Source organism: Dromaius novaehollandiae, chromosome W (assembly GCF_036370855.1).
Source record: "Dromaius novaehollandiae isolate bDroNov1 chromosome W, bDroNov1.hap1, whole genome shotgun sequence".
In the NCBI taxonomy this organism is placed as follows: domain Eukaryota; kingdom Metazoa; phylum Chordata; class Aves; order Casuariiformes; family Dromaiidae; genus Dromaius; species Dromaius novaehollandiae.
Window position 1 is genome coordinate 57,239,880 of NC_088130.1, and position 20,453 is coordinate 57,260,332.

General features: G+C 37.3%; 1 protein-coding gene across 9 annotated transcripts in view; it reads left to right on the forward strand.

The window, feature by feature from the left end:
* The window catches only part of LOC112982191 (ran-binding protein 3-like), a 79,861-nt gene that overhangs the window by 11,436 nt on the left and 47,972 nt on the right, over positions 1-20,453 (forward strand). For 2 of the 9 annotated variants that reach the window (XM_064501051.1, XM_064501055.1), the window contains exon 3: positions 9,442-9,522. The exons of the other annotated variants lie outside the window; for them this stretch is intronic. The gene's annotated coding sequence lies outside the window, so the exon portion shown is untranslated. The remainder of the gene's footprint in view (positions 1-9,441; positions 9,523-20,453) is intronic. 9 annotated transcript variants of the gene reach the window in all.

Genomic DNA, 20,453 nt, shown 5'->3' on the forward strand with positions numbered 1-20,453 from the left:
TCAGACCTTGTAAAATATTTAAAGCTGTGTGAAACTCAGCAGTTTTTGTTGGCAAGAGTTCCAACTTTGTTCTGTCTGCAGTTTGCATAAGGTTTGCATCCACTGAGAATTCAAATAAAAATGTAAGAGGAAACTCAGCTAAAACCATCATGTTTTTGAGAGAAACCGCAAAGCAAATATTCTTATGACTTTCACTAAAAATCACAGTTTGGCATAAAAATTATTCATACCTTGGTCCACGCTTGCCAGAAGGCTTACAGAATTGAGTTTTCCTTTCACAAATGCTAGGCCAAAATTCAGTTTTAAGGAAACCAGATGAATCTTACTGAGTTGTATTAATTTAGAAAGATCTCACAGCTCTGAAAATATTGTTGCCTTTTCATTTGAAAACTGGGACTCTGTGATCACTCTTACGACACCTTTGTGGAGATTCCTCAGTCCCAAAGCAGCTCTTCGGTTTATCTTTAGTGAACAGTGTATTACGCTGTTGGCTTCTCTGCTAAGAGTGAATTCATCTGGATGCGCAAAAGAATAGCAAAGGGAATACCAGCTTCCTTTAACTCCTTATACCAGTATAATAGCTTTTAAAATGGTTAAGAGATTAAGCTAAAGTTTGTGCCTTTAGATATCAGTCCAAAAAGTTTAATTTGCTACAGTAAACAGCAATCTTGTAGAACTGAATCTTGGAGAAGTGAATTCAGCAATCTTTGTGTTTGATAATGTCATAATAATCATTATCACTATCATAAACACATGTACAAGCAACACAGCATATGGGCCCTAACCTGCTTGATATCACTGTCAAAATTGCCACTGACTTCAGTGAGAGCATAATATATCCCTTTAGTTGAAAAAAAAAAAAAATACAAACATTATCTTGGCATCTTTCAACCCACCTTTCCCCTACTCAGATTTTTTTATAATGTGCTCCTCTCTGTGCAGTCGGAGCAATTCAGTCAGATCCAAATTCTACTGCCTACACTTCTGAGCTTTCTCTTCTCTCTAATTTACCAAAAGCAGGACACTTTTTCAGGAATTGGAGCAGCAGTTTCTGAGTGGCCATGATACCTGTTTTTCAGTTTGGAGGTCCCTGGATGCTGAGAGGATATCAGTCTTGCTTGGGCTTTGATATTATGCTATTATTAACGCTGATTTAAACAGCTCCCATTTGGCAGTGTAGTAGCAAAATGTCCCTTGCAGTACAGTGGACAAATTGTTGATTATTAAAAAATTTTCATGCAAATGAGTAAAATGTCCATGAATAAGAGATTAAAACAGTATTCCATTTACAAATGACTGCATCCTCTACTTCATGAAGGAAAACTGAATGTGATACAATTTATATTTGATAATATCTTAGTGTGCAATAAACAGGGTGTTCAATTCTTTATTGGAGTGAATAAAGCTAACCAGTAAAACAACTGCTCCTGTTTTGCCTGCAGCAAGTCTTATATACTATAGTTCTAGCATCACTAAATACTAATTAAAGGCACACAAAGTTGGTGTAATTCGTCATTGGATACATTTGGGAGGATTCTAGAAGAATTAGGTATTAATCTGCAATAACGAAGATGTAAAAAAAAAAATTAACATGTATTTAATATTAAGAAATGCATGGAATTACATATATAGAAGTTGTACGCATCCAAAGAAATACACAGCTCTTTACCCTTGCGGAGGAAGTTGCCCTCCAGATCAAAAATCCTTTTTTGTTTTTTCCTGTTACTTTATACTGTGTGGGTTTTCTTGCACTTTTCCTGAAATATCTGGTCCAGGAACTTTTGTCTCAGCATACTGTTCTCAAGGTACAGCACTCCTCACTGAGTATGGCAATTTCGGTGTTCTTCATTTCTAATCAGGAGCTTTTTTATCATATTTAGGACACACTGCAGTACTAATTGGCTTTCTTTAAAAAGATACATACTTAAATAATTTGTAGCATTCAAAAATATGTATCAGTTGGATTTAGAAGATGTCTGTGATTGCACAGCTGGATCTGAAAACATGATAAAACTGTTGTACTTCTTGGTGGTTATGCTGGAATGTTTAATGCTGCTTGGAGTGATATGCCCCGTGATCTGCAGACGTGTCAGTAAACCTGCCTCGTTGCCCTTCAGAATCAGCAAAGAGACTTAAGAGAGCAAGGAATACTAATGGAAGTGTATAAAAAAGCATTCTTCATAAAACAATGTGCTATTCCTCATCACCAAGTAAAAAATGTATGACACCATGTGTCAGTGAAGCCCAGTAATACTTTGTCCTTTCTGGAAACTGTGAACATTAAAAACACCAGTTTCTGTCATTGAACAGTTAAAAATCCAGTCAGTGACTCACTGCACTCATGCTTTTCTTGCCCGGTTTGCATTCTCCAACTAATCCTGACTTTATCTCTAAATTTTGAGAGATATATCTGGAAGTTAGACTACCAGCTGATTAAAAGAACACTGTGGAAACAGATCTGTTCTTTAAAGATGGAAGTTTACGGTTGCCTAGCAGTGGGTCATTTTGATCTTTAAGTACAGTTTTGGACAAGATTATGGTTACATGAATAATGAAAATCAGATGGAATAAGTTAGTTATAAGTGCTGTTACGAATCCCATAATCAATAATTACTTGAGTCTAATGCTTTTAAGGCTTTAAGTCATTTATAAAGGAAGCGCTTACTATCTGGTTGCCACAGAGCTTTTTCATTGTTAAGCCTTTTTTAAAAACAAAATTTGTAATTACGGATTGATGTATTTAAATTTATATATTAAAATTATATATAGTTCATTAAATTATATTGATATATTTGGTCTTTTACTAAAAAAACACAAATTGAAAAAGTAACAAAACATAAGAGTAATACATAGATGCATACTATATTGTTCAAGAAAAAAACTTCTTGCAAGGGAATTCAGAAAGGCCTGTCTTCTTAACAAGTTATTAAAACAAAATAAACACAGAACTACTAATGACATAATTTTTAGAAAGTTAGTTTAAAAAGTTTTAAATCATAACAAAAAAACCCCACAAACATCTTAACACTCTTTTTTTATAATATTTACATCATATTCAGGTAAAAAGTATGTAAAATGGCATATTATTCAGTATACCACATTTCAGGAAGTGTGGCTTCATCTTGGAAATGCTCGGTTAGGAGGCATGTAGTTAAAAACTGTGATTCTGATGCAGGATTTGCTTCATTCTTTATTTTTGCTGCTCATAACTTGATGTTGATTAGAAATTGTCCTTACAGATATCACGTGGTGATTGTCTTGTAAATGTGGGAGTTCTATTATTTGATTTTCTCCTTTCTGAGCTCTAAAGGACAAAGCCAGTGAAGAAGTTTTTTTAATTTTATTTTTGAAAATTCTGTCCTTAGATTTCATGCATGAATGCGATGATGTAAATTTCCCTCTATTTCAGTTTTTTCCTTGTTTAAGAAAAGGTAATGGTTCTTGTTTTGCTGTTTCCTTTATTTTCAGATCTGTTCATAAAGGAACAGATCTGAAATAAATAAATAAATAGCCTTCAAAAAGCATAGAAGTAAAAACAGACCTGAAAAATCAGGGGAGAAAAAATGCACATAACACAGGAACACACGGATAAGATATTTAGAAAATAATTACCTTTGAATTTTCTACATATGTGAGTTTTGCTGGGTATTGTAATAAACAAGAAATTCAATTTTTAGCTGGATAAATAGATGTGACCACTAATTTTCAGGAAAATTTTACTAGCAAGATATAATATCTGTGAGGTATGAAAATTTGAAAATTCAGATGGATCAATAAAATTGCAAACTATTACTGTCTTTCTTGTGCATTGTAGCAGGAAATAAATGTCTCTTAAAATAAACTTTGATTTGACAGAAACAAATTAGATTGCTGGTCCAGTGTCTCAGGCTCTCATGGCAATGATTCTCTTTTGTCATTTTATGAAGCTTTTTAATCAATTAGAGATGTTAACTTTCATTATTTTTTCTTACTTATTACTCTTATATTGCTGTCAGCAATAAAGCCAGTTATACTTTAGTCACAAATATCGGCAGAAAATTAGAGATTCCAGAGCCACCTGTAAAGATGAACTCTGGAAGCTCAAACTGATAAGGAAAGTTATAATGTGAATTACTTTATATCATTCTAGATTTTGGCTTTACAAATCAGCTATCTTAAGGGTGTAATTCAGCAAAGAACCTAAGTATCTAAGTCAATGAGATTTAAGCATGAGCTTATGCTTTATATACATACACATTTGAAAGTTTTGTCACATAGAGATGATTTTTAAAACTAGAATAAATCAGCATTCTTTCTTAATGCTTATAAAACAGGATTTTCCAAGTTTTCTTTTAAATGATATTTTTTCTGATTTAAAATTCACAGGTTATTTTTATGGTGGGTTAGTCTAGTAGTCTGCTACCAATAAGAGTTAGATTCTGATGTCTTTACTTACACTGAATAGTATCTTTGCTGCTTTATTTTGAGACAAAAACTAAAGAGTCTGGCCAGAAATATTTCTTGTGTGATTTAAGACTCCTGTTCATTTATCCAAATACAGTCTATGATTGTGTGTGAAAAAACCTGCACAACCTATGCAAAATGGTATGTAATGTAAACCTGTTGGATATAGAATGAGAATGTAAGGGGTTTTTGCTTTATGAAATGAGAAATGAAAATGTCCATAAGAGTATAAAATATATGGCATCTGAACTGCAGTAATTTGGTATTGTAGACTACTTCCATCTTTCATTTCTATGATCTGCATTCACAAGGCATTTCATGAGGGCATTGACAAATCTTTTTTAGAGCTATGACTTTTATAATGTTAATATATCATGTAAAGTTACAAATTTGAGGGTGAGAAGAGTAAGCCACAAATATTTACTCCAGTAAGAAGTCTCGTGTTATTCTTTTTGGTGTAAGAAAGGTTTCTGATCCTGCGAACTCTGAACCCGACGAAAAAAACAGTACCAGTAAAAGAGAAAAATCTTTTCATTCCACAATGATATTATAGCTTTTATTAGCAGCATTTGCATTGGCACTTATTTATAACATATCAGACTACATTTTGGCATTACACTGTATATAAAAAATATTCTCATCAACTTTACGTTTGGCTGCATGACAGGTGTTCAGATTATGCTGCACTTGTCTGGAAAAAAACTTCATAAAGTTGATATGGAGCCAAAATATGCATGGAGACAAGTAATTTGCCAATTGTAACATTTTTTGCCAGCAGCTTCCTTAGTCAAGCAAATCAAGTGCCATTCTATCAGCACTAAAATCAGACAGCTTGAGACTCTGCTGCCATTTTAAAATTTTCCCTAAGCAAAGACAGTGTAGTGGAAAATCCCCAGCTCAGAGGTGGGGATCGAGAAAAAGTAATCATTTACCTGTCACTGTGTGTGCAGCATGAGCTTTCCACATACACCAGCCTCCTGTTACAGTATTTAAGTGTGGAAAAGGATCAGAAATATCTGAACTAACAGATTAGAAATGAGACTATTTTGCATAAAATCCTGTAGCTGCAGCACACCATGTTGTCATAGCCCTGAACAGACAAAGTTTTGTTAGTTCTTCTGCAAGGAGGGGAACCGTGAGATTATTGTGCTTTCACCTTTCCTTCCCCTCTGCGATGCAGTCTTTAGGCACTCTACGACAAAGTTGAGACATACAGAGAAAAAGCTTTTGGCCAGACATCCCAGGGTAAAGTGAGGAAATGGCTCATCTCTGTTGTACGTTACTGTGACTATGGAGTACCAAATACTTAAAGACCCATCATATTAATGCATTGGCTCATTCACATGTGGGCACATGCTCCTCTCCTGTTGTGTTTGCATCTCTCAGTACAGTGCTGCACACTCCGTCTCTAGGACCCCATGTTAGGCTCAGCTGTTTGTCTTAATCTGCAGTTCACAGGAACTGAGAACCACAGATCAGGACACACACTGCAATGCCGCACTGAAGCCAAGGGGTGTGCCCCCAAGCAGGGCTCCATTTCACCATCCCACCCCAGCATTACAGTCCCTTCCCTGTTATGTCACTCTGTATGCCAGAGAGGTACCTCCTTGTGTTCCCAAAGGTGCAGTATCTTACTGGTGCGATACGGCAGGTCTATCATCTCTATGTTCTACTAAAATTATGGAAGTATTGAACAAAAGGGGATCCTTGAGAAAGAATTTTCATATGATTATAGTCTCCATTATTTTCAGAATTAAACCCAAAAATCTGTTTTCTTGAATGATGTTTTGTTTTACTCGGTTTATCTTCACTGCAGAGTTCATTTGAATCATAATGTGAGTGTTGACCCTACCCTGAATCCACTCACCCAGCTGGCAAATCTGAACTCTTCTCCAAATCCTAACTCTCCTTTTACTGAGGGGTGAACTGGCTAGGAGCTCAGATCACCACAACTCACCAAGAGCTAACACAGCCATTCTGTGGAAGAGCTGTTGGCTCATTTCATTTCATTTCCTTTCCCGTTGCTAGTCCTTCATCAGTAAAGGACAGGTGAGCTCATCCACAGCCCACTGGGAAGGGTTGTGTTGAGTGGTTTGGCTAGCTGTGGCACTGAGAACTCCGGGATGTGTTTTGGGAAGAGTAATTTCTGCACAAGGGAAGGTAAGCCAGCACAGACAGAGCAACTCAAGGCTCCAGACAAGTCCCAGCCAAAGGGCTCTGGCAGCTGAGGTCACTGGAGTCCCCAGCCTTCTGCCCTGCCGGTCCACCTGAAATCACTGCCTCGGTAGCAGGACTGTTGCACATTGCTGAGTGGAACTGCTATATTTGTTTCTTAGCTGCCTCAGTCCCTAGAGCACTACATTAACATAGATTACCGCTGATTCAATTTTGCATTAATACACCAGCTCTAGATTGTGGTAGCTATGTTCAATTACCCCTTAGTGGCTTCCAGCCCAAGCACCTGGCAGCCAGCAGGGGTGTTAACCACTGCAGGTAAATCCGTTTGCAGTTATCTGCAGAACATTTAAGGTAAAACTGTCGTAGATTTTAGATTGATTTAAAGCGCCGTACTGACACTGGAGTGGTTCAACAGCTGTTTTGTGAACAGTTCAGTCAGCCTTGCATCAGGAATGGGCCAGACTGAAGATGGAGATATCTCTGTCAACTGTCTCTGTTGATTTGAGCCTCAAAGTAGATGAGTTAAAGTCTCAGGAGTTTCTCTTTCCCCAGTGACAACAGAAGTGTAGTTAAGTAGCTAGTGTAGGTAGCTGTGCTAGAAACATAGCTGTTAAATTACTAAAGTCATGTGAGATTTAATTCCTGAGGGGGCTAAGAAAGGAAGAGAAAAAATTGTATTTTAAAATAATTGGCCTATTCAGTTGGGTCACATGAATCTTAGAACATAATCTCATTTCTTTAATCACCATTAATAAGACAGATACAGTGATTCACTTTTTCAAAATATGGCCCCTATTAGCTGCATGAATTTGCGCACGATTGCTATCCTTCTGAAGACATTAAAAAAAAGTAAAGAACTGAAGGGATTACCCTTGTAGTTTGGGTGGCTTTTCAAGTTTTGCACATACATGGGTACGGTTAGGATAAAACCACCTGAAAGTCAAAGTCATTAGACTGGTAATGAGCAGGTGCTTTGCAGATAAACTTATCCCATTATGTGTTACACAGGTGCATAGTGGAAAAAAAGAAATGTTATCAGTAAGTCTGACTTGTTATCAGAAGTCATTGTTAGCCATTTGCAAGTGACTTATGATATTTCCTTCCCAGCTTCCCAGCATCTCAGTCAATTTAGCCTTTAAAATGGGTATGACTGTTGAATTAGTTAATGGCAAACTGTAAATAAATGAGCACAAGAGAGGCTTCGCATCTTTCACTTTCTTTTGTGACGAATGCTACACAGTAAATGCTATCGTCAATGAGTGAAGTCTGTTATTTTGTACCAAGCAAAAGTTTCCCAAGCTCCTCAGGCACAGCTCACAAATTACTGATAAATTATTCAGAGAAAAAACAATTGTATAGAAAAAAAACAGTCTTTAGAAAGGTCTTGTCAGTTTAGCGGTGCACAACAGGATGGCATTAGTTTGAGTTAGCTATCTCTGTTGGAACCCTTAGTGTTTCCTGTATTATTCATAAATACCTAATTTGGTATTGGTATGAGAAACACGTCTAAAGCAGGTTGAGGAGTATTAGAACCACTGCACATGAGAAGCCCAATGACAGAAATAATAAAATTGTTACAGAAGTATTAATAGATTTTTATTGCTTTTAACCTTTAGTCAGAACTAAAGTTTAAGCAAATGTTAAAGCTTTGATGCAGATATTATTGGGTGTACTTTTACGGCCTGTATTATACATCTTGGCTAACTATCTTATCATAATCATATTATAAGCATTACAATTCTGTGAAGCTAGCAAAGACTTTTCAGACTTTTCTAACATGACAGCTTCACTATGAAATCATGTAAAGAAGTTACATTAGCAAAGATTGTATTTTAAGCTATATATTGCTATTCTAAATATGTGGCTTTTGAATTATTTTGTATCTGCCATACACATCCTCTCCGTTTTTTTCTCTTGTGCAGAAAGAAAATGTATATGTAAGTTATATGTAAGTGCAGATATCATTGTCAGACTCTATTTCCACTTCGTCATGGCTCTTGTCCTCCTAGCTCTGAAGAGGGATGAAGATTTTGGTGGACAGAAGAAAGTGCTAAAGCAAATTACATTTTTCCAAAGAAACAAAGTGAAGAGAAAGTCCTTACAATTTGATCATGACACTGGGCAGTTTGCAAGATGCTAAGATTTCAAATGGGAGTGCCACACGCACAGAACCCATCACGAGGTCTGCAGCTTGGCATGCAAGTTTACACCGTGATAAGCACATTAGAAATGCATAAAATAGGTCAGGTTAGATAAAACTAGTGCAGTTGCTTGAACTTCTTATGATTGATTTAGGAATAATATTAAGTAGATCAAACTTCTGATTAGAAAAGAAGTGGAGTTTACTCAGATAAACACAGATCTGCAAATCTGTGTAAAGTTAAATATTTACTTATATACTAGCCATTTGATATATATGCTGACTTCAACAATAAGCTTGAATAAATTAACACTTGACACCTTCTGACCTCCATAGTTAGGAAGACAAGCAATCAGCTAATCAATTTATATAGTATATCGCTCCTGTGATCTGCTTAGCAATTCTCAGTCAGGTGTTGCTGCACACTTTTGATATAGACTGACTGTATTGCCTAATATCAACATAGTCAGAACCACTTGTTTAAGCTAACCACTCTCCCAAGTATAATATTCTCTTTACTAGGTAGAATTACTGGCTTCATATAAACAGTCATGTTTCATGTTACAAAGTTTTAGATAAGTATGGTTACACTTTAGAGCCTCTGTAATAAAATGAGTTTAAATACCAGAAATATTTATGTAAAATTTCTTCTATAAAAAACTCCCTCTTTCCAGTTGCAGGGTTCCCTCTCGGCCTTGCAGATAGAGATTTTATGTTTGGGAGTGTTGGATCCTCTGAGACGCTTCTGTCGGTATAAGCAAGTGAGTGACACTTCAAGCTTCCTGGCTTAATATATGTTTACCACATAGGAAAGGAAATATTCTTTCTGATTAACTTCTCAAAAGCGGTACCTTGCACCTGCTTACCACCCCTGGATTAAGTAGCCATGTCAATATGCTCCAAAGAGTTTGTAGCCTAACTATCCTGACTGGAAAAAATATTCACCCGTCTCTACAGGCCTGGCCACCAAAACAGCTAGGTTAAGCGGGGGATCCCTTCAGTTCAGTAAAGACAATCCAGCGATCCATCAGAAAGTGACTTTTGTTTGTTAACTTTGTTTGTTTGCTCTTTGTTAACAGACTAGATTTGTGTATGTGTTTGCACAACACCTACTGTCACAGGACTCGGACTTTGAATGAGTCCAATGGGTGTAATTTATATTGTGCCTTGTTATTTTCAATCACGTGACTCTAGATTTTTCAGTATTTGAGGCAGCACAAATAATTCATTGTCTCTAGCAATGTATATTCTGCCATAACTTAACTGTATCAACAGTCATACATTTCTTTGCTTATGTGTCTTTCATTTGAAAACACAAAGAACATTAAAGAATGGTATTACAGGTACATGGGGCCCTAGGCTGTTATGTCCCACGTCAAAACACTTAAGTCAATAGCAGCTAGAAAGAGAACTGAGGCTGCAAATTCCTACTGCTTGCCAATAAAAAATTAGTAAGAGAATCTTATTGGAAAAAATGCTTTTGTAGTTAAAAGGGAGATCATGTACCCAAAGTTATGCAATAATCTGCCTATTGCGAAACAGTGGACCATCCTGAATTCAAGTAAGATTTACAAGAAGCAGAAGAAAGTAAATCTGGCAGCAATTTCCCTCTGTCATTTAGGCATTTATATTTGAAAAGTCAGCAGTAGCCCAGCAGGAAACTTAGGAAACAGGAAAACATTGAAGACCTCACCTTGGCTCTGTTTCTGACTGGAATTCTCTGGAATAGACAGAGAAGACACTGGAACTACCAATGTGATTAAGTGATATATACTGTTCATACTTATAAAGAACTCCATAAATGAAGTCTATTTCATCAGAAAAGCTCGAGATGTTCCCAGTAAATTTATGAATGACAATGAGCCATGCTGTAAACCGTGCTGTTGCTTATTAAAAATGGTGTGGTGAGATAGATAGACAGTCAGGACAGGGTATGGAAGGTGGCCTCAGAAAGGACAGCAGTGGCAATAAATCATAGCTGCGGAGGGACAGCGTGGTGTCATGTCTGTCTAGGCACATGATCCATAGCTGCTGAGGGTTTTGATGTAGCCAGTTACTAGGCAGATTTGGGTATCTGGCAACCTGGGCTTGTTTCCTGACAGCTGTGTTGGATCATGTAACTCTTTTCTAAAGCCCAGGGCAACCCTGGCCATGGTAGTTTGGCATCCAAACAGCTCTGTTTGCGATTGCTGGGAGAGAGTCTGGTTGTGGCTCTGAAGGTGGCCACTTGTTGGTCCTTTTGTAGGTAGAGCCCATGGCAGGGTCCGTGGTGGGAGGGATCCTCCCCGCTGCTGCTGGCCAGCATGGTCAGTAATGGAGGGGGCTGGAAACCATGCCTGTGCCAGAGAAGTTTGCGGGGCTGTGCGTACCAGTTGGCAGGGATATGAAGCCATGGAGCCATGTTCTGCCATGCCGTGACGTGATGTTGCCACACTGGTAGTTTAGGAACTCACCTGGTAGAAAATCCTATGGAGGAGGCATCGAATGTCTTCCTAAAACTTAAAACAAGTGCCAGGTAGCTGTCACCATGCTGACTCACCAGGCATCAACCCATACTAGCTGTCATCAACTCATATACTCTGACTGCATCTTTTTGTTGTGGGATGAGAGAAGTTAGGAAATTATTGTTGTCCTAATAAATTCAGTGGTATTATGAGCTAGCTGTATTGTTTTAAGTCTGATGGATTGGGCCACCATGGATAGAATGGTGTACTGCAGAGAAATGTTCAAGATACAGTCTAAAAAATAGAGGAAACTTGCACCTAGAGATGTCTGAGTAACTTGAATAAATGTGTAGGAGGACTTACACTCTCTACCAACTGCAAAATTCTCATAGCCTTATTCTTTTGTTCCTTTTCTTTTGTCTTCTCTTATTTCCCCTGTTGTTTATCTTTTTTAACTGCTTTCCCTATTAACTGCTTTCCCTATTATTATTCCTTCACTCAATATATTTTTAAATAAGAAGGACAGCTGGTTTGATTTTTGGTTATAAATAGGGTTGATTTGTCGAATAAAAATAATTGCCATATATATTGTACAAAATTATAAATGATATGGATATAGATATAGTTAAATCAGATGGCATCTTTTTACTACATTATGATGAGTGCGTATGGTTTACATATTTTCTTTACTCCTTTATTTATGCAAATAATCAGAAAAGAATCAGAAACCCTTTTTCAGTTTTTACAGGGTTTATAACACATTCAGCTCTGGATGACTGAGTTTTTTAAGCTACAGACACATTTCATATTTCACATTTATTTCTACAGACATAGTTTAGTCTTGAGGCTTGATTTTTTTATTGGGTCTACCAGTCTGTTGTCTAAGAAAACAAATCCTTTGCAAATTTCTGAAGTCCCTGTTCAATCTTTATTCCTCTTTTATGTTTTCTGAGATAAACTGCCAAGACAAGTCTGCTGGACTTTCAACAGAAATTCTTGTCATTTAATTAGGTAATAGACCCTGATTTAGGACCCAGACTTCAGATAATTTTTTTTAATTCTTATTTTATAAAATTTAATTGAAAATGAACAGCTTTATGTAGAGTTTAACAGGTACAGACTACTGATTGCTTAAAAACGCTAGAGGAAGAAAGTAATTGTATATTAAAATGCACAGATTGAAAAGCTAGTAATTAGTAATTAAAAGAAATTACTTTCTGTCTAACATCTACATGGCCCTGAATTATGCATGTTAACATAAGATATTTTTTCCTTGAAAATATATTTGAGATATAAAGGTCTTATACATGTATATACTTTATTAGGATAAATATAACCTCATTTCCAATTCTGAAAAGTGAAATACAAGCCAAATAATATAAAACAAGTTACCATAAAGTCAAATACATCTGTCTGCATTCAATAATAACCATCTACTAAGAAGAATAAAACTCATAAAGCTCACTCTTTGAGTTACCAATAAGTATCTATTCCTGCTAGGCCTACCTCAGTTTTTTGTTTATCAGATCACTGTAAACGCAAAGACTCAACACTAGATACAGTAGTTAAATATTTCTGCAAAGAGCTGGTCTAGTTCAGGGGTTTGGAATGTAAGGCTAGGATTTCAAAGGAGCCTACAAGAGTTAAGTGCTCATCACCCCATGGATTTCAAAGTGCCTTAAATCCCTTAAGAATTCCTAAAGGGAACATGAGTACATCTTGAAAAGTAGAAACAGTAGGCCTCTTTGTTACATTAGAATCTAGGCAAATTTACAAATACAAAACATTTATCATTCACCAGCACTAAGAGTTTCCTGTTAAAACTGCAAGTGTAGTAGTAGAGTAGTAAAAGAATTAGATTCATTAATCTAATTCTTTAATATTTTTAATGGGCAGCAGGAAGTTACTTGAAGACAAGAAGCTCTCCTGGCTACCTTCAAAAACATGTATTTGAAAACTGTTTGAAATCTTCTGACATAATAAATAAATAAAACAAAATGCACAATAATCCACAAAAATCAAAGAACTCTTTCATGGCCTTTCGGCAGCAAGGCCAACAGAGATTATAAAATACAGAAAAAACTGCATAAACAGTTTTTTCTTTGCTTATCAAAGCTCTTAAAATTTGAATAAATTACTTCCAAAACCATCCAAGACAAGCAAAACTTTTAACCAAAATTTGATAAAGTTTTTCTAGCCTTTTGTTCCTTTTACTGAAGCTCTGCTTCAGCTGGGTTGCACGGCAGAATCTCCAGTCTCCTGTGGAAAGCACTCTGCCGTTGTACAGAGCCAAGTATTCTCCCGAAAAGGCTCTGTGCACTTCTGGGAGTCTGCAATACACCGTGAGTGTATTGCTATTTAAAATCTCAAAATATTTGAACAGTCCCTTTTTTTAGACAGTGGAATTAGGCAATACTAGTTTGACTTCCCTTGGTTAACACCAGTGGGAAGAAACTTAGGGGCCATGCTAGTTTATTGCCTGTCCATGAAATTACCAGTTCTTTTTGCTTTCTCTCATGTTGCTGACTGTCCAGGTATTTCTATTAAGAGAAAAACGTATCATTTATATTTGTAGGCTGTATCTTTTTAATGGAAGGAAGATAGTGGTTAATGAGATTATAACATGGGTGAAGTAGGCAATTTTGAATGAGAATGCTTTTGAATGAAAGGGAATGCTTCTCTTGCCATGGAAATGTTTTGGGTCATTAACATTGATAGGAAAGGAAATACAGAATATAGGGTTTATATGTATCTGTATGAATTATAGGTTTTATCTGTAGACATACCCAAGCAAATTCTAAGTAAGCACACTTTTGTAATAAATGCAGTTCAGCTATAACATAGATCTTCGCTATTGTGGCCATCTCACTGGAATATATTGGCACTAAACTGCAATGTTCAGTATAGACAGTCTCAAAACAGGTTCACAAAGTCAGTGGTTGACTACTATTGAATAAGGTGAATTTTGCAGTGACTATTAGAGGGAAATCAGGATTCCTAAAACTGTAACAAGAGTGAACTTTTTCTACCTATGAAATCATAAACACAAAATATGACGCTGAAAAGTTTATCAGTTAGTAGAGAAGGAAAAAGGATGTTCTCCTTCCAGAGGTGTGGAAGCCATGACCCGTCATACAGGTGTGGCACAAAGAGTACTTGGTACAAAGGAGACTCTTTGAGTACCAGTGTTTAACAGCTAACTAGAAAGGGAATATAATTAAGGTTTTAAGAACCTAAAGAAAGGGGTTTGAATGATTCCTTGTGTGTGAGTATTATAAACCATCATACTTTCCATCATACAGCTTATTCAGTTTCAATACCTGTGACTTTGCTCACGTTGCCTTCGGTTAGCATTCCTTTGACTACCTTCAGGTGTTTGCCAGCTTTTGACTAATACTATGAAAGACTGTCAGGTACTGAAACCCTGTTTTTCCTGTTATTCATTACAATACTTTCTTTATTGCTCTAGGATAAATATTTTCACAGGCTCCCCCTTAGACAATGCACAGCTGTGTAGCATGTGTGATACTAATTCTGTACAGCCTTCCCAACTTACAGTTGTGACTTTTCTATAACATAGCAGTGAAGAGACAGCACATATTTATAGCAAGGGCACACTCCTAGATTGAGCTCTTATGTTTAGCTTGGGTCAATAACGCTGTGTCCAGATGTGAAATTAATTAGTCAAGCTTACTTCCTTTGAAGAGTTGCAGCCTTTAAGCTATGGGGAAGCTTCTGCCTCTAAGAAGGAATGGTGAAAAAGGACAGAGGCAAGATCAGGCTAATATTCTCTCAGTGAGGAATCAGAGCTGCTAGCCACAAAAGAGGAGTAGGATGCACACCTAAAGAGAGGTAAAAGAAGGGTACAATTTATATGTACCAGGGAGGTGCAGAAGGTACCTCCCTGTGCTCTTCTTGGGGTTTTGAATGTACTATTTTCAAAGGGCTGTATATGACTGCCAGCTACACCTTTGGGAATACCAAATTCCCGTTGATTTCTGCGGGAGTGTTACCAGTTGATGAAATGCAAATTCAGGGTTTTTACATTGTGTGACGTTAGAGCAGAGGAATGGTCCTTAATAGCTGGATTTCCATCCCTGTTCTTGACCTGGCTGCTTTTCTGGCAGATCTCTAGTTCTGATTCATTTGTCATATATTTGATTGTTTTTCCCCAAAAAGTCTTCATCTATTTCAGTGCCCTCTTGCTTCTCCCCTGCCTTTTAATAGGTGAATCCCTTCTGAGCAGGAATATGTTTATGCAGATGTTTTTTTCAGTTGTTTTTTCTTCTCCACCTCTTCCCAATCCTCCTTGTTATTTTATCCTTTTACTTAATTATTATCAGAGTGCTCAGGTTTTTAATAAAAGTCACCTGCTAAATGAAGCCAGAAATTAAAATGGTAGCAAAATCGTAGAATCCATGCTTTGATAGGAAGCAGAAGTACCTTCTTTATGAGGAAGGACATTGTATGACTAACGTTACAGTTCTTAACATCCCATGGGGAAATTGCACAGCTTTGTAAATCAAAAGAAATCCAGTGTTTTATAGGATGCTTCACACAAGTCAAAATGCAGCACTCTAAAGAAACCAGATCCTGTTCTGAGGCTGTTATTTTTAGACATATATGAGATCAATAGTTCGTTATTCTGTTCGTGAAAGCAGCTTGACTGAACTTCAGAGGGAGGTACAGTCCCACAATATCTCAGATGGGAGGTTTCTTCCCACCTCTTGTAAATGCATGGGTGGTTTATGCCTTGGGTCATGAGAATTCATCCCTTACTCATTTATCAATCTTATTCCTATGTATTGTACCTTTTAAAATCTTACTACTATCTTGCTAAAAGTATGTCTTGCAGCAGAGTTCTACGCTCTGTTTGTCCTTTGAGTAAAGAACTATTTTTTGCTTTTTAAAAATTTTTATCTTGCAGGTTCAGGATGAGCAGCTATTACACCAGCTGGGGGTTGGTGAAGGAATGCTCAGCTCTGTATTACTCCTTTGACTTAGGAAATTTTTGCATTTGTTGAGTAATCAATTCATTGGTTGAACTGCTTTAATGCAGTTGCACAATAGGCTGTAACACTGGCTGGATCTTATTTCTCGCCAGTTTTAAAGAAGTAAATCATCATCAACTTTTTTTTTTAATGCAGCTATGTCCAGTTTTTGAGAAGACCTGTAATTACTTGTGCTTTGACAGTATGAAAACACATTTTATAGGCCAAGCACAAAGGGAGATGTCTGTCATTTCCTGGGGAAAAATATCCCACAATTATATATTTAACAATGCAGCCTTTTACCTTTTCTCCTTTAACCTCAGTAACTGTCCCTTTTTATCATTTGTGCTTCTCTGGCAACTTCTGTCCAGTCATATTTAGGAGCTCTGCAATCATTATTAATGATGAAACCTCTTTGAAGCAAGGTGAAATTTGTCATTATCCACTATTATTATTATCTCCAATTTATGAAAGAGGAAACTTTGGCAAAGCATCTGTCATTAGAAGAGACAAAGTTACCTGCTTTTCCGTGCCCAAACTTGTTCTGCCCCATTTCCTTTCAAAAGAACATAAATGTTTCTATTTTTCTCCCTAATTTTCTTTTCACTTGCTGATTCTCTCACACAAAATCCCAAACAGCCTCGCAGCCCCCACATTTGCCACCAGTTCCAGCGATGCACTTTAGGCTTTCTGAATGTATGTTTGTTCCAACCTTGAGTAGCAGCTTCTGTTTCCAGCCGTTACTTAGTGCATTAGGCTGCCTGGCTCTGTGAATCTCAGTGGGTAACAGCAGTTGTAACTCAGTTCATGTTTGTGTTCGTCAAATGATGAAACACTCACCTGATGAACAATAAATTAATAATTTTCACTGTAGCACTGCTAGTGATGTCATTTTAATATACTGGATGACAAGCTATCACATAAAAACATGCACGCAGAGCTATTTCCTTTAAGCTCTTACTCTGAAGTGCTATAAATTGACAATTGTGAGTCACTGACTCCTTGAGGGTGTACTAGTACAAGTGAAGTAATAGATGTTGACACTAAAACCAAAACCAAAACCAAAACAAATCACTCATTGACAGTCGGATTATGTCAGAATGGCAGTGGCTTTTCTGGGGCATGACGAAAAGTTTCTCTGCCCAGTAAAAATTGTCTTTATTAAGTGGAAGTTGAGTTCAGAGTAGCAAAATGCAGCCCTGCCACACCTCTGTATCAGCAAGGCCCACCAGCCACTGTGGCATGCGGGAGCTTACCTTCTTCCTCCCCTTTGTACTGTACGCCAAGAAACCCTTCACAGGCAGGCGAAGGAGCTGCGCTTAAAAGCTGCCCGGCCTGTAGGTACGCTGGGCGGTTGCGGGACAGGGACTGCAAGTGGGGCAAGGACCTGTACAGCAAGGAGCTGGCGTGTCCAGTGCCTGCGAGCACGGCGCTGGCAGGGGCTGGACTCCCTGCTCGCCCCGCTCCCTGCACTCCTTGCCTGGGCGTGCAGCACACGCTGGAAGTTACCCCAAAACAAGAGGCAAGTTGCGGGCGAAGGATTTTAGTATTTATCAGGGATGTGTGAAACATGGCACTTGCCTTCTGCGGGCACTGTTCGGGCTCCTTTTTTAAATTTCACTTGATGTAGGCTTAAACTGCCCAAGATTTGCTTTGAGTATCAGCTTTAAATAAACTCCAAAGGGGTCAGAGTCCAAAGGACAAGGAAATATGGATTCCTTACAAGGGAATCTAGCGCATGGGGTAACCCCAGGGAATTTACTGCCACAGGAAGTCATCAAAAAACAGTGTCTGGATTGTGTAGGTATGTTTTATTTTTAAATGACTCAGTAAATAAACTCTAGTTAAGCAAGGTAAAAAAAGTTACAGATAACAAAACCTCATGTTTCAAATCACAAAGCAGGCTGGTTACCTGCTGCAAAGAAGAAGGGTTTAAAAAGTTTAATAGTGTTTAATAAGGGTTTGATCTAACTTCTGTTGAAATCAGTAGAAGTGTTTCCCTGACTTTAATGGACCTGATGTTTTTCTGGCTCTTACATGCCTCAGGTCTGGTTTAAAATGTGAAGCATCAGCTGTTGACCATGGCCAGCTAGCAGATTTCATGGGGTTTTTTTACTGACAGAGGATTCCCATGCTTTTAAAAAATAACTGAGGAATCACCTTCGAATTTGGGAAATGTTTTGCCAACACCCTTAGAAAAGTACTTTTTCATTTATGCCCATTTTGTAGTATCATAGAAGTAAGGCTTTGTTTATACCCAGATTTTGAAACATAGTCTCAGATTTGATTGAGGGCACTATTTATTATTGGTTTGATCATATCCAAGTTTGACTCAACTGCACCAGTGGAATGGGAACTTATGGCTCATTCCTCTTCCTAAACATGAGAAAATGAGGCTTCAATAAGATTCTTACACTAACACACCTGCCTCCCCACCAGGAGGGCAGTATTACTTTTAGCATATTTGAATAGTTGAAGCAATGTAACTTTCGTACTCAGATAAGGACTCAGGAATTTCCTCTGAATGTTTCCAGAAGCAAAAGAAGTGAGAAGGAATTGTTCTGTTTGTGCTAAAAACTAAGGAGCCCTGGCAGCTGGAGCAGCTTTTGCTATTCATTGATTTACAGATTAATCAGTTATATTGCTAAAAGGGATCATTCTGAACACTCCTATAGGAGTTTCTACTTTCAAGCAGTTGTTTATCTGGATTTTCTGGGCTAGAATAAGAGGACAGCAATGATTTTGTTTTCACAGGGCTACATTTATTTTAATGCGCATTTTTTTTTAAAAAGCATAGTTTTGCCAAAGACATAAGGGTTTCACTCCTGCCCCTTATTATTCTTCCACTTGCAAATTGAGAGCCTTCAAAATTATTAGCTGGACAAAAAGACTGGACATTATGAACCTACTGTAAACAGTGTATGGTTTCACTTTAAGAAACATTATTCGTAATACATATTATTAAACAAAAGTCATTTTGTTACATGTGAGAAATTTCTGTGACTCAAAAGCAACTTTACATAAAATTCAAAGCTTTCCAGAGATCTCAAATATTACGTAAACTACAACGTGAAAGTGAGGCTTACATGTGGATCTTGTTGCTCATTGTGCATCTGTATTTGATGAGGGGTAATAAGCCTGTTTCCTATCCCAGGGGGGAAGAGAATGCAATACAAACAGAGAAGAGGATGAAAATTCAGTGAGGGAGGGGTATATTATGCAGCCTCTGAGCTTCTGTTTGCTACTACATTAAGGACAAGCTCTTTTAACTCCTGTTTTAATTAATTTTCTCTTGGTTTCAAAAATGTTTCTTCTTCACTGCTTTTCATTCTGTTAGTTCTATCTTTGGACTACTTGTTCTTGCAGAAATCTTTGAGATGTCTGTTAAATGGCTTGAAGTCAGCTAACAGAGCAGAGAGAGGACCTTTTCAAGTGCTCTGCTTCCTTGGAAGCACAAACAAGACAGCTCATAGTCTCTGAGCTGTCCCACTGGGCACAGCAGGACTTTTTCCTCTTCCATTTCTTCTTCAATTTTCTTTCAATAATTACTGGAGGCAGGTTAATTAAAACCAAGCCCGTTGCACATAATATTAAGTAATGTAACAGTGTCCTAGAATAGCTCTTACGGAAAGAGTGGAGAGTTGCCAGGGCATTGAATAGAGCTAATTTTGTCATGTGACCCAGAGCAGAAGGTACAGTACTGTAACAGCGACAATGCCACACAGGATTTGGACAGTCTGATGTTGCCCTGGGTAATGTCATGATGATGTTTGCACAGTATAAAATAAATTTGTTAAATGAGGCAGATAAACAAAGAATAATGATAAACGAATATTTATACCTTATCTTTGCACACAAAGATACTCCAGTGGTAAATGACTAACAAATGAAATAAAACCCTAAAATGAAGAACTATTTTTTTGCTGTAATCTACCGTATCTTATAATAAGCAGCAGTGCTAAGCATGTTAATGCATATAAAAAATAAGTATGACTGTGCAAATACTTAAAACTCTTGGCTTTTTGTGTATTTATGTTTGTTCACAAATTGTGGCAAAAGGTTTAGAGGAACTATTTGCCAAGTATGCAGTCTTCAAGATAGTAGTGATTTTCAAGATTTGCTTAGCTTATTAAGACAGCAGCCTAACAAGACAATCATTACAGAGAGAGTCATTCTGATAGCTTCAGAATTTTTTTTTAAAGAAAAAGAAAACTGGGGTAAACATTCTTCTGGTGCCTCAATTAAAACACTTTCCAA